Below are 20,216 nucleotides of genomic sequence, written 5' to 3' on the forward strand. Positions count from 1 at the left end.
GAGTTTTCTTGAAATAAGAGGATGACAGAGAAATCAGTTGATATCTGGCTTATGGGTGTGCTAGTGAAACTGTACAGGGAAATTCAGCCCCAGAAAACTAGGGATCCTTCAGCCCCAACTAATCCTATAGCATTCTCTAAGACATATGTTCCTCTTGGATCATTCAGGGGAGGTTTCTTATCTCACTCCCTTATAACATTTATGATATAGTAAAGACAGGAGTATATATGAAGGGTATATAGAAAAGGATCCAAGAAAGAGCCTTAGAGTATGCTCGTAGGGCATAACCATATTGGCCATGGACCCATTTCCCAAAATCCACTATTTTTTTAATGTATAAAATCTGAATGACTAGCATATAAAGTCTCTGATTGATGCTGAAATGCCCCCAAAACAATTGTAGATAGAAGAAAGCATCAGCAAAATTTCTCCATTGGTCCTTTCCCTAAAGAGGAACATTTTGATTGTCTAGTCCTCTTCTCTCCAGGAACCAGACCACTTGCCTAGCCCCATGGCCACTACCCAGGAATGAACTTAGATTAATTTTTCTGTTACATTCTTCAAGATTCTCTTACATGTCCAACATGTAGAATGAAGCTTAACCCCCTGGGAAGCCTTGCAAGATCTATTTTACCTAGGGTCATGTTTCCTGGAGGCAACTGCTCCCTTCTCCCTCTCCATGCCCACCTGAGGACATTTATGACAACCCCTGCCCCTCTAACCAGTAGCCCAATGGGAATGGTTCCTCCCTCCCCTGTCTGAGGTAAGGGGGCAGGGAGGCCTCACATGTGGCATAAGGAGTACCCAAATGTGGGTTTGGGCACTTGGTCTCGAAAAGGTTTGCCATCACTGCCCTAGGGTACTCGATAAATGACTACTAATATCCAGTTGCAGATACCTTTCTTACAATGGATAGTCATTAATAAACCAAGCAAAACAAGATTCATTATAAGTTGAGTCTTTATAGATGAAGGACCATTGGGCTAACAGAGGAGGCAAAGTTCCTGGGCTTAGAATTGAAGCCAGTCTTTGTCATAATTTCACCCTTTTTGTGAAAGGCAATAATACCAGAGGAACCTGGACAAATGTGATTTTTAAATTACGATATCTGTTTAGCTATATTAGCCTCCTGTGCCCTTCACAGCTTTTTTTAGAGGGACGCTTTTACATCAACCAGCTCATAATGGGCAATTCTAGACAAAGAGTGATCAAGTGATGTTGGGTTATCTGTTCAGTAGAAACTGGGGTTGAAAAACAGTTGTTTATTTGTTATTGGACCCCAGTTTCTACTGAACAGATAACCCAACATCACTTGATCACTCTTTGTGATCACTTTGTAATCACTTTGATTAACTTGAAGCTCCAAAAACTTAATAGTCCATTATTCTACCTACTTGGTACCTGTAACCATGAAAATGTGGGTTTCCAAGACTGTGAATTGCCAAAACTGTAAAGGTTTCGGTCAAACTGTACAGATATTTTTTAGCATCTTGATTTATATTAAAAATAAGTGGTCACCATGGAAAAATTCCCAAATATGAAAATACCCAAGTCAGATGGGTTTTATGGAGATTTTAATTAATACAAATGAAGGAATGAAGTGAGAGAGAGAGAGAGAGAGGGGGAGAGAGAGAGAGAGAGAGAGAGAGAGAGAGAGAGAGAGAGAGAGAGAAAGAGAGAGAGAGAGAGAGAGAGAGAGAGAGAGAGAGAGAGAGAGAGAGAGAGAGAGAGAGAGAGAGAGAGAGAGAATAGTAGAAAGGCCTAGGCCAAATGGCCTAGGCCTGAGCCCTAAGGGAGAGAGAGTTGGTCTTTATCGCTCACCACAAGATCATCCCAAGCAAGCTCCAGTCCTTTACTGAAATCCTCAACTCCTGAACTGAGTTCAGAGACCTTCCTCTGAACTCCTCAACTCTGAACTGAGTTCAGAGAGCTCCTTTTAAAGAGAATTTTCTCTTATGTCACCTCCCCTACATTTTCACATCTACCAATCATAGTACATGCTTTTCCCAAGATTTCCCATTCTTAGTTCTCATCACTCTTTAGTTTTCACCTTCTCTGGGTATATTACATCCTCTGAGTATTTCACATCTCCTTTGCTAAGCTTGCCTTTTGTAAGTTGCTTGAACTTTTAGTGATTAATTTAACCTTTATAGGTACTTAGCACCCTTTTGTATTAGATCTAAAAATAGACCACCTAGCTTAGGGTTTTTGCTTCACTATAAGTATAAGTTGGGGACTTTTCATTGTTCAATCAGGAACTTGCAACTTTATCTTCCCCTAAGGCACTGTCTGAGCAGGGTGGAGTAATTTTAAACTTCTGGATACATTCCTGACCAAGTACCTCCATTGTTACAAATGGGGAAATAGCTTAATCAAATCTTCTGAAGTAGAGTCTGAGCATTTTTAAGATTCACATACCTGCCAAAAACTTCACTAAACCTGGTTTTTATGGCCCCTGCAGTGTCATAAAACTATACACATAGCAGGAACTTAAAATATTATTGTTGGTTGATTTGTTGATTATCTCATATTAAAAAAAAAGGATTATCATCTACTGATTAAGCTTAAGATTTGAGTTGTTTTGATTGTAGTGGAGATAGATCTGTTTTGATCCACTGTATTCTCTTATCCCACTCCCTTAGGACATTTATGACACAGCTAAAACAGAAGTTAACTGCATCACATTGTCTATAGCCACAGAAAAGAAAGTTAACTGATACTCATAGGGATGTAACCCATGATCTTGATCTTATAAGAAATAGTAATAGGGAGCAGCTGGGTGATTCAGTGGATTGAGAGTCAGACCTAGTGACAGGAGGTCCTAGGTTCAAATCTGGCCTCTGACACTTCCTAGCTGTGTGACCCTGGGCAAGTCAATTAACCCCCATTGCCTAGCCCTTACTGCTCTCTTGCCTTGGAACCATTACATAGAATTGATTCTAGGATAGAAGGTAAGGGTTAAAAAAAAAAGAAATAGAAATAGAGTTTCATCTCTGAAATAAAGGAATTAGAATTAGATAACCTCAAAGATTTTTTCCAGCTCTAAATCTATTACTATCCTTGCTTTGAATTACATTAATAAGGAATTATATACAGACTTTAAAATTAAAACTTTATAGGCAGGCCTGTTTAAAGCTACACAGTCATTTTACTAAGTCTTATTCATTATTCTATAAAGACAAATCATATACATACATGGATTTATACACACACATAGAGAAGAGAGGCTTTCAATAACGTTTAAATATTCTAGGGCTATATAGCTTGTTCTGGGCTCAACTTGAAAGAGGAAGACTTGTGGATGGACTTGGTAAATAAGGACCAGTCAGATATCCATTTGGGAGTACATGTTCTCCAAAACCAGAAGAGTCAAATCTCCCAGCTTCCCTCTTAGAGCATGAGGAAGTGAGTGTCACTAGCTTAATCTTGTCTATGTCTGGAATTCTACAGGATTATCCTGTGCATTATATTCCCTAAAACTTGATTTTCTTTCCCACCTTCTACCCTCCATGATTTGCCCCATGAAGCCTCCCCTGAATGTCCTCAATGGAATAGAGTGTTTTAGAGGATGCCTTAGGTATGGATGGGGCTGAGGATAGCCACAGTCCTGGTGCTGAATTTCATGTACAGTTTTAATATCACACCCATAACTCAGCCATCAACTGCTTTCACTCTCAACTTCTTATTTCAAGAGCCACACACAAAATCCCTCCAGAAGAGGATGTCATTGTCCTCTGCCTGCCCAGCAAGGATCAGTTCTGTGACACGTTCCTCTATTACCAAAGCACTTATTCACACTGACAGCAATATTTGCCTAAGCTGCACCTGTCTCAAATGTCCGCTCAAATTTCGCCAGGTGATCGGCATACTTTTATAAGTCTGTGGCAGGAAAGACCCATAGTTAAAGTATGAAGCCATTCTGGTGAAGTTCCACCAGAAAAATGAAATCTAATTGTCCCTAAGGGAGGGTGTTGGTGTGTGGAAGAAGGAAAAATATTCATGGGTATGCTAGTAAATATTTAACAACTTCCCCAAAAATGTATTCAGGGTACAAATTTAAGTTTAATTTTTATTATCACTGTTTAAAAAAAATCATTTCTAATATTTTTCCATGGTTACATGATTCATGATCCCCCTCCCTGACTCTCTCCTACCTCCTCCCAGAGCCAACAAGCAGTTCCACTGGGTTATACATGTATCATCGTTCAAAACATATTTCTGTGTTATTCATATTTTCAGTAGAGTGATCTTTTAACATCAAAACCCAAGTCGCATCCCTATCATACAATGTGATCGAGCATATATTTTTCAAATGAATTTCTGGTTCCACACTTCTTTCTCTGGATGTGGATAAGCATTCTTTCTCATATATCTCTCTGAATTGTCCTGAATCATTGCATTGCTGCTAGTAGAAAAAGTCCATTATATTCAATTTGCCACAGTGTATTAGTCTCTGTGTACAATGTTCTCCTGGTTCTGCTCCTTTCACTCTGCATCACTTCCTGGAGGTTGTTCCAGTCTCCATGGAATTCCTCCACTTTATTATTCCTTTGAGCACAATAGTATTCCATCACCAACGTGTACCACAATTTGTTCAGTCTTTCCCCAATCAAAGGGCATGCTCTCATTTTCCAATTTTTTTGCCACTACAAAGAGTATGGCTATAAATACAGGTCTTTTTATTTATTATCTCTTTGGGGTACAAACCCAGTAGTGGTATGGCTGGATCAAAGGGCTGCCACTCATTTAAAGCTCTTTGGACATAGTTCCAAATTGTCCTCCTGAATGATTGGACCAGTTCACAACTCCACCAGCAGTGTATTAAGTGTCCCAATTTTGCCACATCCCCTCCAACATTTATCACTTTCCTTTACTGCCATATTGGCCAGTCTACCAGGTGTAAAGTGACACCTCAGAGTTGTTTTAATTTGCATTTCTCTAATAAGGAGGGATTTAGAACACTTTTTCATGTGCTTAATGATAGTTTTTATTTCATCATGTGAAAACTGCCTATTCATGTCCCTTGATCTTTTGTTGATTGAGGAATGGCTTGATTTTTTGTAAATTTAACTATTTTCTCTATAACTTTCTTAAATTAAATAGTCAAGAATACAGTGGATCAAACCCTAAATTCTCATTTGCTCATTTGCTTTCTTGAGCCAATTTGATTTCATGTCAAAATATCTCTGGAGACATAGATCCAATCTCTCAAACTCATTTCTTTTAGGAATTTCCCCTCTTGCCTTTCAGAGTCCTATCAAAGAAAAGCCTATAATAAGAATTCATCCAAGGGAGAATAAGGCTCCCATTTTAGCCATTGTGAAGATTGGATTTGGATCTCCCCTGATTGTAACAATGAAGGTACTTAGCTCTTCCTTGATTGTGAAGATTAAATTGTAATCCCCTGTCTATTTTTTAGATTTAATCCCAAAAATGTAAGCATAGTACTTAAAGTTGAGTGGGAAGATCTGCACATGTTAGATATAATCACTAAAGGTATAAATATCCCACTTAATCATGAAGTGGGAGGTCTGTGACCCACCTGTGCCATAGTGGGTAGCAAATTACTAACTGCCTTCTAGGCAGTCCTAGAGCAGAGTTTCAGCTGTGATTGGTAGACATGGAATTAGGGGAAGTAACACAAGAAAAAATGTCTATAAAGAAAGAGACAAGTGACTGAATGAGGTTCAGGTTCTTCTGGGAGTTTGAAAGAGACACTTTTGGAGTGGAGCCTCCTATAAGAAGCAGTTCTACTGGAGTTGAGGCTGATAAAGAATATGCTGATTGACCTGACACGTGATGAGTGTAAAGGCTTACTTCCTTTCCTTGGTCTTTCTGGAGGCATGAGCCTCCAGAAAAGATCCATCCTCTTGAGACTCCTTTCGCCTGCCTCAGGCCTTAGAATTGCTACCTGGCTTAGAGGAAGCTGGAGCTCTCTCTCTCTCCCCCCTTTTCTTTCTTTCTCTCTTCCTTAATATTTTCCCACTATCATAAAAATAAACTACCATAAATTCCATTCTGACTTTAATAATTAATTTTTGGGATTTAGTAATTAAAACCCTCGTGAACAATTAAATATATTCCATCCAAACAAAAAATTAACACCATCTAAAAAAAGTGAAAAAAAGACTGACCCCTTCTGTAGTTTCTAATTGATTTAATTTATTCTATAAAAATTAGTACTATAGTAATTAGGAAGGTTCTCAAGCCTATGAAATTCTGTGGCAAAGTGTCTCAATATTGGCTCCTTTAGATCACAGCTGGCCCAGGAGAGTTAATGGTTCATTAAGTTTCAGTTCAAACTCTGAAGTTCAAAATTCTATTTGGATTCCCCATTTCCTTAATAGTGAAAGTCTAACTACCTTTGCTCATTCAGTGTAGAAAATCACTCTCCTCCCAGGAGCAATGATAAGATAAATCTGAGGTTTTTTGTTGTTTGTTTGTTTTTTCACCACTCTTGGAAGTTGCCAACTTTCTTCCTCCCTTCCACTATCATTCTTCTATCTCAGTTTCGATCTCAGTGGATTGAAGTAAAATCTCTGAGTCAGAGCTATACTTTCACCAGATTCATTTTCTGTTCCTTAGCCTTCATTGCACTGCTCTTAAAAGCTGAGATCTCTGTCTCTAATTGCTGATGGTGATGGGTCAGTTTACTTTCAGCCTTATTATGCTGGCAACCCAATCTCTGTAGGACCATCAACAACAACCAGGGAGTGCTGGACCCCAGACCTTTTTTTTAACTCTCCTTGGTATCATCCTCCCACACTCTCCTACTTAATCCATCTCTATGAGCAGGGATTTGTTCCCTATATACAATCATCCCTCATTATATCTCAGTATCTCAGTTATCTTATCATGGTTTCACAGTATCACAGGTTTTTTAAATATATGTCTATATATTTTTTTTCTGTATTGAAAAGTTTTTGCTATACCATGGGATTTTGCAGATGAATACCATATTATACACAATGAAAATGCAGTACACCACTACTACTTGCACAAGTTTGCCACAATGAGATTGTACATAGCACACTATTGGCTGATAGAATAAAAAGCAACCAGCCACAGTGCTGTGTTCTGTATACTGGATGCTGATTGGCTCCGTGATTGTAGCATCAGTCTTTTTGATCTCCCCTACTGTGTCCATACTTTCAGCATCTTTCCTTTTCCACTTCACATAGACATGTAATCACTGGGGCATACTTTTGCTCTGTGGTGTTGTGATTTTGTGAAGTTTTTGTAAAAGTTTGACTTTATTTCAAGCCCTCTGCCACCCAAATGTTCTGCACCTTCTAAGGCTTCTGGTAGTGAACCCAAGTGCCAGAGGAAGATGCTTACAATCAAAGAATAATAAAATAAATATAATCTTGCAACTTCGTGGATTTTCACCTATTCCAGGGGTCTCTGGAATGTAATTCCTGAGATAGGTGAGGGATCACTGTAACAAGAGGGATCCTCATGAAACACTAGAAGATAGGAGCTATAGCTATATGCCATGGTGCCATATCTTGTTATTTGATCACCCTACCCTTCATATTTGTAGTTCCTTCCTCTCAACTTAACCATGATGGAAACCTATGACTTTTAGGTAAGTCCTTCAAACTCTCTGGGCCTCAGTCTATCATCTTCAAAATTAAAAAGTAATACAAGATGGTTTCCAAGTTTTCAGTTCTAAATCTATGATTCTTTGGAAATCCAGTGTTATCTCACCCTGGAACAAAGAGTCAATGTTGTTGTCATTGTTCAGTTGTTTCAATCATGTGAAACCCAATAGGTTTTCTTGGCAAAGATACTGGAGTGGTTTGACATTTCTTTCTCCAACTCATTTTACAGATGAGGAACTGAGGCAAACAGGGTTAAGCAATTCATTCAGGGTCACATAGCTAGTAAGTGTCTGTATCATTGAAAATCTGTTACCATAAAAAAAGAACTACATTTCTTGGGAGCCCACTGACTTCCTGTTGTTATGTACTTCCTGTAGACAAAGGATATTAACGAGTGGGCAGTCTTCTTGGGCCTTTTTCTTGGGCTTGCAGCCAGCATGGTGGCAGTGGTAAGCTAAGAGTGGGGATTTTAAATGAGCTAATCAGCCATGAGCATGTGATCTTTATTTTGTATCCTCTTTATTCCTTGATTTCTAATGATCATTAGTAAATCTCCTAAAATAGAATTTTTCATTATTGAGATTTAATTTTAATTTTTACATTGATGGCAACCACTAGTTAGAGAAGAAACTCTCAATTTTTTAAGATAATCTAGATAACTCTGAACTCTCTACCTGAGCTGCTGCCCTGCTCCTGCCGGTTTGTTTGTTGGTTTTTGTTTTGTTTTGTTTTGTTTCTTTCCCTATGTTTTTTTTTTTGCCAGTTTCCTTCCCTACTGACTACTACTTGTTTGAGGCACTTAACCTGGGATTCTTGGCTGAGAAAAGATAAGCCACTTCTCTCCCCATGTGCCTTTGGTTGCTGCTGCTTATGCTGCTTGCTCCTAGTCCTGCTCCTGCTCTGTCTTCAGACCTAATCCCCAATTTAGTTCTTGCTGGTAGCTGCTGCTATATCTTAAGAACTCACAAACTTAGAGCCACTCTCCCGGTACCTGGTAAAAACTGGGGTCTTTAGGCACTGATTAGCCTCCTAACTCCCTCTCCATGTGACTGGGGAACCAAACTGCTCCCTAGAAATTTTCCTCAGGGGGAATGGGGAAGGGAAGAAGTTTTTACTCTTCCAAACAGGAAGTAAAAATTACAAACATGGTGTACTCTATGAAAGAGCAGTACCTTGCTTATTTCAAACAGCTTCTACCACTCATAAATGCACTGATCCTTTCACTGATCTTGTCTGAGATTCAGGGGAGAAATTCATCTCCCTACAACCCTTTGCCTTTTGGGCCTACCCAGTCTCTAATATTAATCCAATTTGGGATTCATCCTCACCATGTGTAGCAAGGAATTCTCCCTCACTATGGGAGAGCCCAAAAATCTGACAAAAGGGATCTGAACAGATAGAGAAAGGAACTTTAAAGAGTCTGAAGGTGTAATTTTCAAGCCTTTTCACACTCCATTATTTTATTAAAGTCTCTGTATTTTATTGTATTTTCCTGATTGTTTTGTTTACGATTTAATTTGGTTGGTTTTAAGTTCATATATTAATGTATTCGATACTATTCTGTTACACTGAATCATTTTAATCTACTATGTTTTAACTCCTATTATATTCTGTTGCTTTCCCCCTATGACTACTGAACAAAATATTGTAAAAGCCCATGAATAGCCTTTTTTTATATTTTGGCTTTCTTAATTGTCACATAGATAATGAATGGACTTCATCAAAACTAGTTACAATTATTTAACAACTTTGGAAAATTTAATGAGCTAAATGTCTCAAATTGATTTTAAGGGGTATTTAGACATAATTTTTAGATTTTTTTTCCCAACAACTCTGATTGATGATTTTGCCTACCTCTGAGTTATTTGTAGCAAGAGTCAAAGGGTCCATTTTAGTACCTGAAGTAAAGTACAATTATGATACCCACCTCCTGCATTTGTAAAAATGTAAATGGATGAGCATAATAATCTCATACCATGGAATCTGGGAAGTTGATCCCAAGGCATGGTACCCCTGCATGGCTCCCAAGAGGGAGAATTGCTCATTTTTAACCCTTCAGGTTAAATTACTTCCATCAGAACAATCTAGATTTCTTAGTAATGTTCTAGACCCAAATAAGTTTTACTTTGTTTAAAAATATATCAACAAAGGTTGAAAGATTTACCATATCTGAAAAACCTGTGACAAGTATACATTAGCTTTAAATGTCATACAGCAAATTCATGTAAAATATGATAGTGAGTTTGTTTGCTATTGTCATTAAATGGGCTATTATAACTTTGGGGATTTTCATACTTCTTGAATGTGCCTTACCTGTTATACTATTGTTCTTTATAAAAAACAGCTAGTTTGTGAAAATCATTTGCTTGTACTCATAGTGGATCATGACCAGAAATGGATCTCATTTTTGGTGAGAAACCTTTGTATTCTACCTTCCCTACCTGACTAAGTGTGTCAATGATTATAAGCCATATATTTTTTATTTTTAAAACATTTTTATTATTGTTTTTGCTTGCATGTGCAATATACTATTTCAGTTTTTTTATTTTTCTCTCCTTTTTGTATTTGAAGTACATCTCCAGTATTGAGAAGATTTTCTTTAACTTTTTTGAATTTGTAGTAATATAAGTTTAAAATATATTTGTTATAATGTTAATGCATGCCCCAAAGCTTTAGACTATGGAAAACTGCCATTTACTGATAAAAATTTATGGGACTTTGTTCAATGATTCTGCCTGATTCCAGGAGAAGGGAATACAAAAAGAGCCATTGAACAGTGCCAAAGAAGCACAAAGCTACTTACATAGTGCCCAAGAGCACAAGGTCAAAGAGACCAAACCAATCCTATGTGGCTTGATGATAAATATAACACTCATTCCTACTGAAAACAGTAGAAAGCATAGGAATAGAAGGGTTTTTCCTAAAAATAATAAACAGTATATATCTAAAATCATCAGCAAGTATCATCTGCAATGGAGATAAATTAGAAGCCTTCCCAATAAGATCAGGAGTGAAACAAGGATGCCCATTATCACTTCTATTATTTAACATTGTACAGGATAAGTCCACATCCTTTTCTTTTATTTTTTTTTAAACCTTACTTTCCATCTTAGAATCAATACTCTTTATTGGTTCCAAAGCAGAAGAGCAATAAGGGCTAGGCAATGGGGGTTAAGTGACTTGCCCAGGATCACCCAGCTAGGAAGTGTCCGAGGCCAGGATTTGAGCCCAGGAGCTATTGTCTCTAGACCTGGTTCTCAATCCATTGAGCCACCCAGTTGTTCCCCATTTCCTTTTCATAATAAGCATTGCCTAGATGACATAATTTATGTCATTTTGGAGAAATCATCATGAGTAGTCTATTATGGGTTACTTATATCCAGATTATTTCTCTATCCTCCTTAGGCTATTCATTATTTTTATTATAAGTTTACTATAAAAAATTTCCTTTCATGTGAGCACAAAATATTCCATGTGTTCCTTTTAAAGACCCAAATTCTATTATTTTGTGATTTGTAAGAAATTGCAGAATTCCATGAATTATAATCATATATTATCATCAAGATGTATATTGATATTTTAAAATGGGGTTTGGTTATACAGGAAAGATGAAGGGGACAAAATAAAAGGTATAAATATTGGGTAAGAAGAGACATGACTATTTTAAAATCACATGAAATTTGGCAGAGTCACGTTGGTAGATACAACCACCCAGCTGAATTTCCAAAAATTCACCTACAAATAACTTTAAAATAACTCCTCAAATCAAATTTCAGAGTGACAGAGACAACAAAATTTTAGGTAAGACATTTTTGTAGCCTAAGACAACCTAGGGCTTTCACACGTGAAATCTGTATCACTGGTTTGGAGTTGGCCCAGAGCATGTCAATAGCCCCAACCATGGCCCTTGGAGGCAAACATGACAGCAGAAGCCTAAACAGCAGCACCTTTGGGATTTCTCAGCCCAGAGATGGCAAGGGGGTCAGAAGACTGGTCAAAAACTGATTATGAGGAACCCCTTGTTGGCACTGGATATACTTGGCACTGATTGGCAACTCTATGGCCCATACATAGTTTCAAGTTTCAGGATTGAAAGGAGTGTTTGTATTTGATCACAAGGGATTTAGAGCACTGGTCAGAGTTCTAAGGCAGAGAGGACCATTTGCATTTATGTACCTGCAGGAAAGCTAGGGGCCTGATCACAGTTGCAGGTCCAAGAGGAGAACTAATATTTGTGACTGAAGAGGAGCAAAATAAAAATCAGAGTATAGAATAGAAGAGCAATAACCACATATCTCCCCAGATCATACTAACATGGAAGCTCTAAAAACTTGAAGATTCTTGTAACCAGCCCTAAAAACAGCAGTACAAAAAAGCCTAAAGCTTGGGACTGTGCCACTCCAGTCCCAGATAAGCAAAGACTGACTTAAATATAATGTTCAAAAATCAATAAATAGGCTAGAAAAATGAGTAAACAACAAAAAATTAATTTAACTATAAAAAGCTATTATGGTGGAAGAGAGACCTAGACATAAATTCAAAATGTGAAAACATCTACAAGCAAAGTCTAAAAGAAAAATACTAATCTGGTCCAAGTCCAGTAAGAATTCCTAGAAGAGTTAAAGAAAGAGATGCATAGCAGAAGAACATTTGGGGAAAGAAATGAGAGTGATGCAAGAAAGTTATGAAAAGAGAATTAACAACCTAATTGAGGCACACAAAAATACTAAAGAAAGTAACCCCTTAAAACAATATAATTGACCTAATGGAAAAAGAGATATGAAAATTCACTGGAGAAAAGAACTTTATGAAAAACAGATGGCCAGATAGTACAAAAGCTCACTAAAGGAAATAATTTTCTTAAAATTAGAATTAGGATAGTAGAAGCTAATGTTCCCATGAGACATAGAAACAACAAAACAGAGGACAGCTGAGTGTCTCAGTAGATTGAGAGCTAAGACTTGAAACAGGAAGTCCTGGGTTCAAATCTCACCTGAAACACTTCTACCTGTGTGACCTGGGTAAGTCATTGCCTAACCCTTACCACTCTTCTGCCTTGGAACCAATACACAATAATTGATTCTAAGTTAAAAGGAAAGGTTTTTTTTTTTAAACAAAGAAAATAAAACAAAGCCAAATGAATGAAAAATACAAAAAAAAAGTCCATGTCTTTTAGCAAGCCAGGTCAAGACTTCAGCAAGTGGTCATCTTCTTCAATACATAAATTTCTCCTGCTTCCAAACAACTCCAGCTGAGGGACCCAGGAAATCTCACCTTTCAAATTAATGAGGCTGACTCTAGGCTAGAAATATCCATCTCAGTATCACCTTTTGATCACCTATGATCAGAAAAGAAACACAAAACAGAAATGGCAGTTCATGACCCACGTTCAACTGGCCATGCTTAGTATCTGCTTTAGCTTCCATGTGCCCAAGATATGCTTTAGAATGGAGAAAAGGCAGTGGTTTTCCACAGCCCCCTCTGGGAAGTCCAAGGAGGGAGAGCTACTTGCCTCATCTTGCAAAAATAAGAAAGAAGAAAATAATACTTAATTGGTCTCTCCTTTTTAACTGATGAGGCACCTGGACCAAGCATCACTGTCACAAGGCTGAGTGGGAATAAGAGTCAAGGAAAAGTTTACTGAACAATTAAAAATGCCAAGTACATTCAGAATTTAGCCACATTTCCCTAGAAATTGCCAGGTGAACGAGGCAATCTATACTACACAGATAAAAGCAAAATCATCTCTGCCTTCAAGTAGTTTATATTACACTGGGGAAATGCAATATGTATATCCATAAATAAACTTAAGCCAATTTGAGGAGCTAGAGATCATTAATAGCAAAAGAATTAAAAATACTTTAATGGAAAAAGTTATCTATGAGCATCCCTTGAAAGAAGTTCAAGATTCTGAGAGATAGAGGCAAAGAAGGTGTGCATTTTGTGCAAAACGGATGGTTTGTACAAATGTGTGAGGGGAAATGGAATACCGATTTAAGGGAACAGAAAGTAAAATGATCTGGCTGGAACATGTGGTTGTGACATATTGAACTTAAGGACTTCTCAGGGGTGATCTCCAGCCAACAGCCAGAGCTACAAGTAGAGAGCTCAGAAGAAAGTTAAGGTCTGAAAAAATAATTTCATAAAGTCATGTGAATAAAAATGATAGCTGAAACTATGTAAGTGGACAAGTTTGAAAAGTGAGAAAATGTAGAGAAAAGAAGAGCACTGAGGGCAGAGTCTCTAGGGTCCTCATATTTAGAAGGTGGGAAGATAAAGAAATATTAATGATGGAGGCAAAAGAGGTCATTATAATAAAAAGAAATGAAAGAGTGAGGTGCTAGAGAAGTTGAAATGGTATTGGTAATTCCATTGTCTCAAAAATTCCTATTGTTATCTCTTAATTAAAGTATTTAAAAATTATTCTATAACAAATCAAAATGTTGTAAAGTTTAAGTATTTATGAGGATTATCCCCCATATCATAGAATTTAATATTTTACATTTCTACAATTGGGCAGATACTTATATAGAAACAAAGAAAATTCATTTATGAAATTACCAGATTTAGAGTTTCCAATGCCCTTGCTAAACCAATGGGCAATGCTTCAAGAATTTCCTGTCCAGCAGGATTTTCCCCCCTTGATACATAAGTAGTACATTTGGCATATTTTGTTGTGACATTAGATTATCTCAATATAAGTACATTTAGGTTTGTGCTATTCACATTAAAGAGTATTTGTTTCTGCTGTCTTCTTTCAATTTGTGCATCTGGATTTAAAAAGAAAATAAATCAAAGTATCTTCATAAATGATCACTAACAATAAAATTTAAGGAAGTATTTTGGGTAACTAGAAACAAAATCTATTTTACCCTTAGAAAATTTCTCAAAGACCTAGGTTTTAAATACAGAGCTTATAAGAATTTCAGCAATATATATCCTACAAAGAGAAAAGGTATGGCATAGCAGCTAAAAAAACTGGCTGCAGTCAGGAAGACGTGGATTAAAATACAACCACATTTTAGTTGTGACTCTTAACAAGTCTCAATTTATCAGTGTCCTTCAAGCAACACTAAGACTAGAAGTTAAAGATGAGCTGCCAATCTTTATAAGGAGAAGATGTTTCCACACTGGAAATTTCCTAAAGAGATGAAATTATAGATTTGTAATATCCTAAAAATGTCTCATAAAATGACAACACATCAAATACTATCATGACCAGTAAGGCTGGTAAAACTCTCCTATCTCAACTGCAAAAGAAAGTAGGATTCTCCTCCTGGATCCCTCTCCCTCTCACTCTAACAAGTTAAACCTTTGCTTCCTCTTGCTATAGACAACGCGACACACTACTGCCACTCTGCATGATTCAACACAGGTACTCTTTCCTTCTCTCTTTCCAGCATCGTTTAAAGTGTTACCTTCTTCCTATTAGAATAAAAGCTCCTTGAAGTCAATGGCTGCTTTTATATGGATCCCCAGCACTTAGCACTCTTCCCAGCACATAGTAAACACTTAATAAATACTGCCTATCATAGATCTCCTATACTATACCAAAAGGCATTGGTTGAATTCCTTTGAAGAGAAGGGTTGAACTCTTAGTTGTTCATCAGTCAATCTAACTATATTTATCTGTTCTCTCTCCTCCCCAAATTTTTCTAGCTATCATGATTTATATTACTGGTCTGTATTCTAGTTTCAGTTTAAAATGTTATTCCCAAAGTCTTGTACAAGAATATTCATAGCTGCACTCTTTGTGGTGGCAAAAAATTGGAAAATGAGGGGATGCCCTTCAATTGGGGAATGGCTGAACACACTGTGGTATCTGTTGGTGATGGAATACTATTGTGCTCAAAGGTAATAATGAACTGGAGGAATTCCATGGGAACTGGAATGACCTCCAAGAATCAATGCAGAGTGAAAGAAGCAGAACCAGGAGAACATTATACACAGAGACTGATACACCGTGGCACAATCCAATGTAATGGACTTCTCTACTAGCAGCAATGCAATGATCCAGAACTATTTGGAAGGGTTTATGAGAAAGAACACCATCCACATTCAGAGGAAGAACTGTGGGAATAGAAATACAGAAGAAAAACAACTGCTTGATCACATGGGTCTGTATAAATGGAGACTTGAACCTTTGACTTCATTCCCCAGAAGTCCTTAGTATTTCCCAAAATTCCCTATAATCTCTCCTGTGTCTCCACATTGGTGAGATCATGTTATTGGTATTTAACTGGCGATAACACCTCCCAGACTCTCTTTTTTGGGGATGATACAGCAATCAGCAGTGATGGTGGTGAGTGGGGATTTTAAAAATGGCTAACCAGCCATGGGCATGTGGTTTTTATTTTGTATCCTCTTTATTCTTTTATTTCTAATGATCTTTAATAAACCTCATAAAATATAATATTTTTATTATTAAGATATACTTTTAAATTTTGCAGGTCAATGGGAATTTGATTGAGGATGTAGACTCTAAATGATCACCCTAGTGCAAATATCAATAATATGGAAATAGGTCTTGATCAATGACACATGTAAAACCCAGAGGAATTATGCATTGGCTATGGGAAAGAGTTTGGGAGGGCAGGGAAAGAACATGAATCTTGTAACCATGGAAATATATCCTAAATTAATTAAATAAAATTTTATAAAACTTAAATAAAATAAAATAAAATGTTATTCCCCATCTCCTCCTCCCTCCTCCCTTGCTTTCTTAGCTCAAATGTCAGCTAAAGTTGTACTTTCTCCAAATTCTCCTTTGTGCTAGAGCCTTTCTTCTGAAAGTATCTTTAATTCAATCTCTAGGCATCCTTTGTATATGTTTGTTTGGATATCATCTCCTTCATTAAACTGTAAGCTCCTTGAAAGGAGAGACTAGTTTTGCCTTTGTATCCCCAGTGTTTAGCCTGGTCCTGGTGCATAGGAGATGCTCAATAAATGCTCATCAACTTGACTGGTTCATCATTTCTTCTGGGCTGCAGATTAACTAGGCTTGCCCATTCTGTCCTTCCTCCAGCTGATTGCTCAACCTATAGTTTAAAAAAAGTCTCTTGGGAAGAGACCAGTAAGCATCAACAATAAGAAAAACTGAAAGGAAATAGTATATAATCTTGTATGAGAAAATAGTAGTAAAGATCCTATGAAAATCTTATCAATGATTGCTTTCATCAAGATTGGGACAATAATAACTAACATTTACATAGTGCATTAAAGCCTACAAGGTACTTCACCTATATCATTGCCTTGGACCTCTCACAACAATCCAATGTAATATATACTACAGATGCTCCCATTTTAAAGATGAAGAAACTGAAGCTCAGAGAGATTGACTTGATCATAGCCAGACAGCTAGTAAAGGTCAGAGATTGATGAAGCAAGGTCTTCCTAACTTCAAGTTACAAAGTCAAGTACTTTGTTTCTTGTATCGTGGTGAGCAAAACATGAGGCAGATGGAAGCTACTAGATTTTCTAAGTATCATACTATATTTTCAGGTTTGTTGCTTTTATCTTATGAGCATTATTACCAATAATTTTAGTACTATTGGTTATTTTTAACACACCTTCCCCTGGAGTAAGAGAATGATCCTTCCAGGAAAAAAAACCCAGGGAAGGATGCCAAGCTCTTCTGAAGTGACCAGGAATTGAGAATCTTGGGACCTAGAATCACCTCCTAAATTATCCGGATCTAGATGTTCTTGCAATGAACTTTGCCTAAAACTACAACTGCAGGTGTTTCATGTGGTCATTTCCTGTAATTCTAGACTCACTACGGACCTGAAACTAACAATCTGGTTAAGAATACCTGCATTACCTGTCACACATGGGGTATACCCCAAAACTTATATGGGTCAGTCCAAACAATCTATCTCAGGTTTAAGGTACTATATGGATTCACATCCACTCAAAATTATAACTCGCAAGTATTTGCTTAACTAGTCATCCAGAGAACATAATTAATTCAAAGCATAGGCAATTAATGAATGGCACAGTAAGGAAAGTAGCAATAAAACAATTTCTCTTCCCACAACACTAGAGAACATTCTTTTATAAATAAACATTATAAATGGAAAGATATGGAATTTAAAAATTACTCAGGGAAAGATATGCAATGGATTACTTAAGAGACACACACATAGAGATAAAATAAAGCAAGGTCACATTTATAGCCAAGACATATAAATGAAGGAGCACATCACACTTTTGATGTGACAAGTGGCATATTCTGTTCACTAATGGGATGGCCTGGCACAATGTTTCTGCAAGAGTCTTAAGCTAAAGTTTTTGCCAGATAGTCATTGAATTAGGAAAAAAGTATTTTTCCTCTTAAGAAGAAATTGTCATGTCTTAGTGGCTATAGTAGTTATTTCCTTTCTGAAAGTGGTTGCTCGTACCAGGAATTAAGATTTTTGGAACACAGAATAGCCAGCCAGGTAAGGATATCTTCTTTGTATATACTAAGCCTATTTTTAACCTCAGCTTCCTATTTTTGAAGGGCTGTGTGTCTTTCTGAAATCTCTGGTTTAGAATTAGAAAGCCCTTATAACTCCCATTTTACTCCCTGATAGCTAAACTGTATTTAATTAACAACATTTTAGAGTCTACTCTTCCCACCAAATCACAGAAATCTATCTGAGCCACCACTCCCCAACTTGGTTCTCCCAACCGCAGGATTATTTCTGGTCTCCCATGTAAGTTAACAGGAAGGAAAAAAAACCAGAAAGATTAAAACCTTTTCTGGCTTCAAGCTGCCCCTTTTATATACCTACCTCTCCAAAAGTCATCATGAAGAAAATACTCTGCAAAACTTAAAAGTACTATAAATATGTTATTGCTTTTAACTCAATTTATAGACTATTACATTTTCCTTATATCTAACCTGACAAGGTTTGCTGCATTTCAAGAGTGATTTTATTATAATGTATCAACCTGCTCAATCAATATTCCTTAGATGATAGGGTTGAACCTAAGAAACTACATTTATCACAAACAGGTCAAATCAGTTTTTATCAGGTAAAGGATATAAAGCAGGCAAATGTTTATGATCAGCCATGCAATCCCTCTCAAGTTCCTAAGATTCCTGCTCTCTGCAACACTGAGCATTTGCCAATCTCAGAATGTCAGGAACAGTTGAGTACTGACTGTCCTGGTTAAGGTGACCTAATAGGTACCTGTGGGTGTGGGCTTTTTATACCATTTCATACAGTTTTAAATAGCATAAATCACAGGATTCCAGGCTTAGAACTGAAAGGGACCTTAAAAACCATTCATTCTAATACTCGTTTTTACAGATGAGGGACAGAGGCCCAAAGAATTTCGGTGGTTTGACAAAATCACAAAGGCAGTAAGAAAGAGCTAATGTTAAAAGCAAGATTCCTTGACTTCAATATTGTGTGCTGACTACTATACTATGCTGCCTTTATGCAAACCCTCACAAATCCTACTCCATCAGCTCACAAGACCAAGGAGTTGCCCAATAGGGATTTAACACAGTAGCAGTAAATTGTGGGTAAATACTATTATTTACTCATTTATTTAATTATCATCTTAAAATAATTTAATTATTTAATTATTAATAATTGTAATGATGAAATAAAAATTAATAAATAATAATGTAATGATTGATGAATATTAAATATTAAATAAAGTATTGTTTAATAAATATGAATTAAAAATTTATAAAAAGCAATTCCTGGAATGAAAAGTGAAGTCAAGTACATTAAGACATGGGAATCATTTTGAAGACCTCTTCTGAAAACAAGACCCATAGGTCTGTGAGACAGTGCTAGCTAAGTCCTCTGGACCACGCACACACATAAAAAAGCCAATACTTTGTAAAGACCAACACATCTCTGACTTTTATCATATGCTGACTGGAGATTAAGAGTCGCCTATCAAATTTACTTTTATAGAAAACTTTGCTGAAATGCATCTATTCAATTAAGAAAGGTATGAAAGGAATAATTATATATGATTAGAAATTTTCACTAGATATGACCCAGTTTTGAATAGTGGATAATTGTAGTGAATGATTTACACATTCTTTTGGGTAGAGAACTTACATACACAATGAAAAGAAGCTACAAAATGACAGAAGTGAACAGTGGGCTAAATAGAAATCACCATAGATAACATTTTATAACCACAGCACCAAATTCTTTAATGGAGAAAGGGGAAGAGGGAACATAACTGATCACCACTTTAAAGAGTATTGTAAGAGAGACACCACAATGCATGGCTTATTTTCCTTTCTGCATAATGTTTTATAGGAAACAATTTTTAAATTCATATGACAATATTTATACTGCACTTTTCAACTTAAATGTGTTCATAAATATTAATCGGTTCCCACAACAGCACTGCTAGGTAGCTGAGAATTATCCATAGTTGACAGACTGAAAGCTTGAAATGATACTTGGCTAAGATGCCAAAAGCTGCAGAGGGAATTAAAATGAGAATAAATATAAGAGCCAAAAAATCCCCAGTTCCCAGTTTACTGCTCAAACTGAACAAGTCTCCACAGAAGTTTTTTCCCCCTTATTATAGTTAAGAGTACTTAATTGGCGTGTATTCTGGTTTCTGTCATTCTTGCTGACAACAGAAACT

The sequence above is a fragment of the Monodelphis domestica genome, chromosome 2 (genome assembly GCF_027887165.1).
Source record: "Monodelphis domestica isolate mMonDom1 chromosome 2, mMonDom1.pri, whole genome shotgun sequence".
NCBI lineage: Eukaryota > Metazoa > Chordata > Mammalia > Didelphimorphia > Didelphidae > Monodelphis > Monodelphis domestica.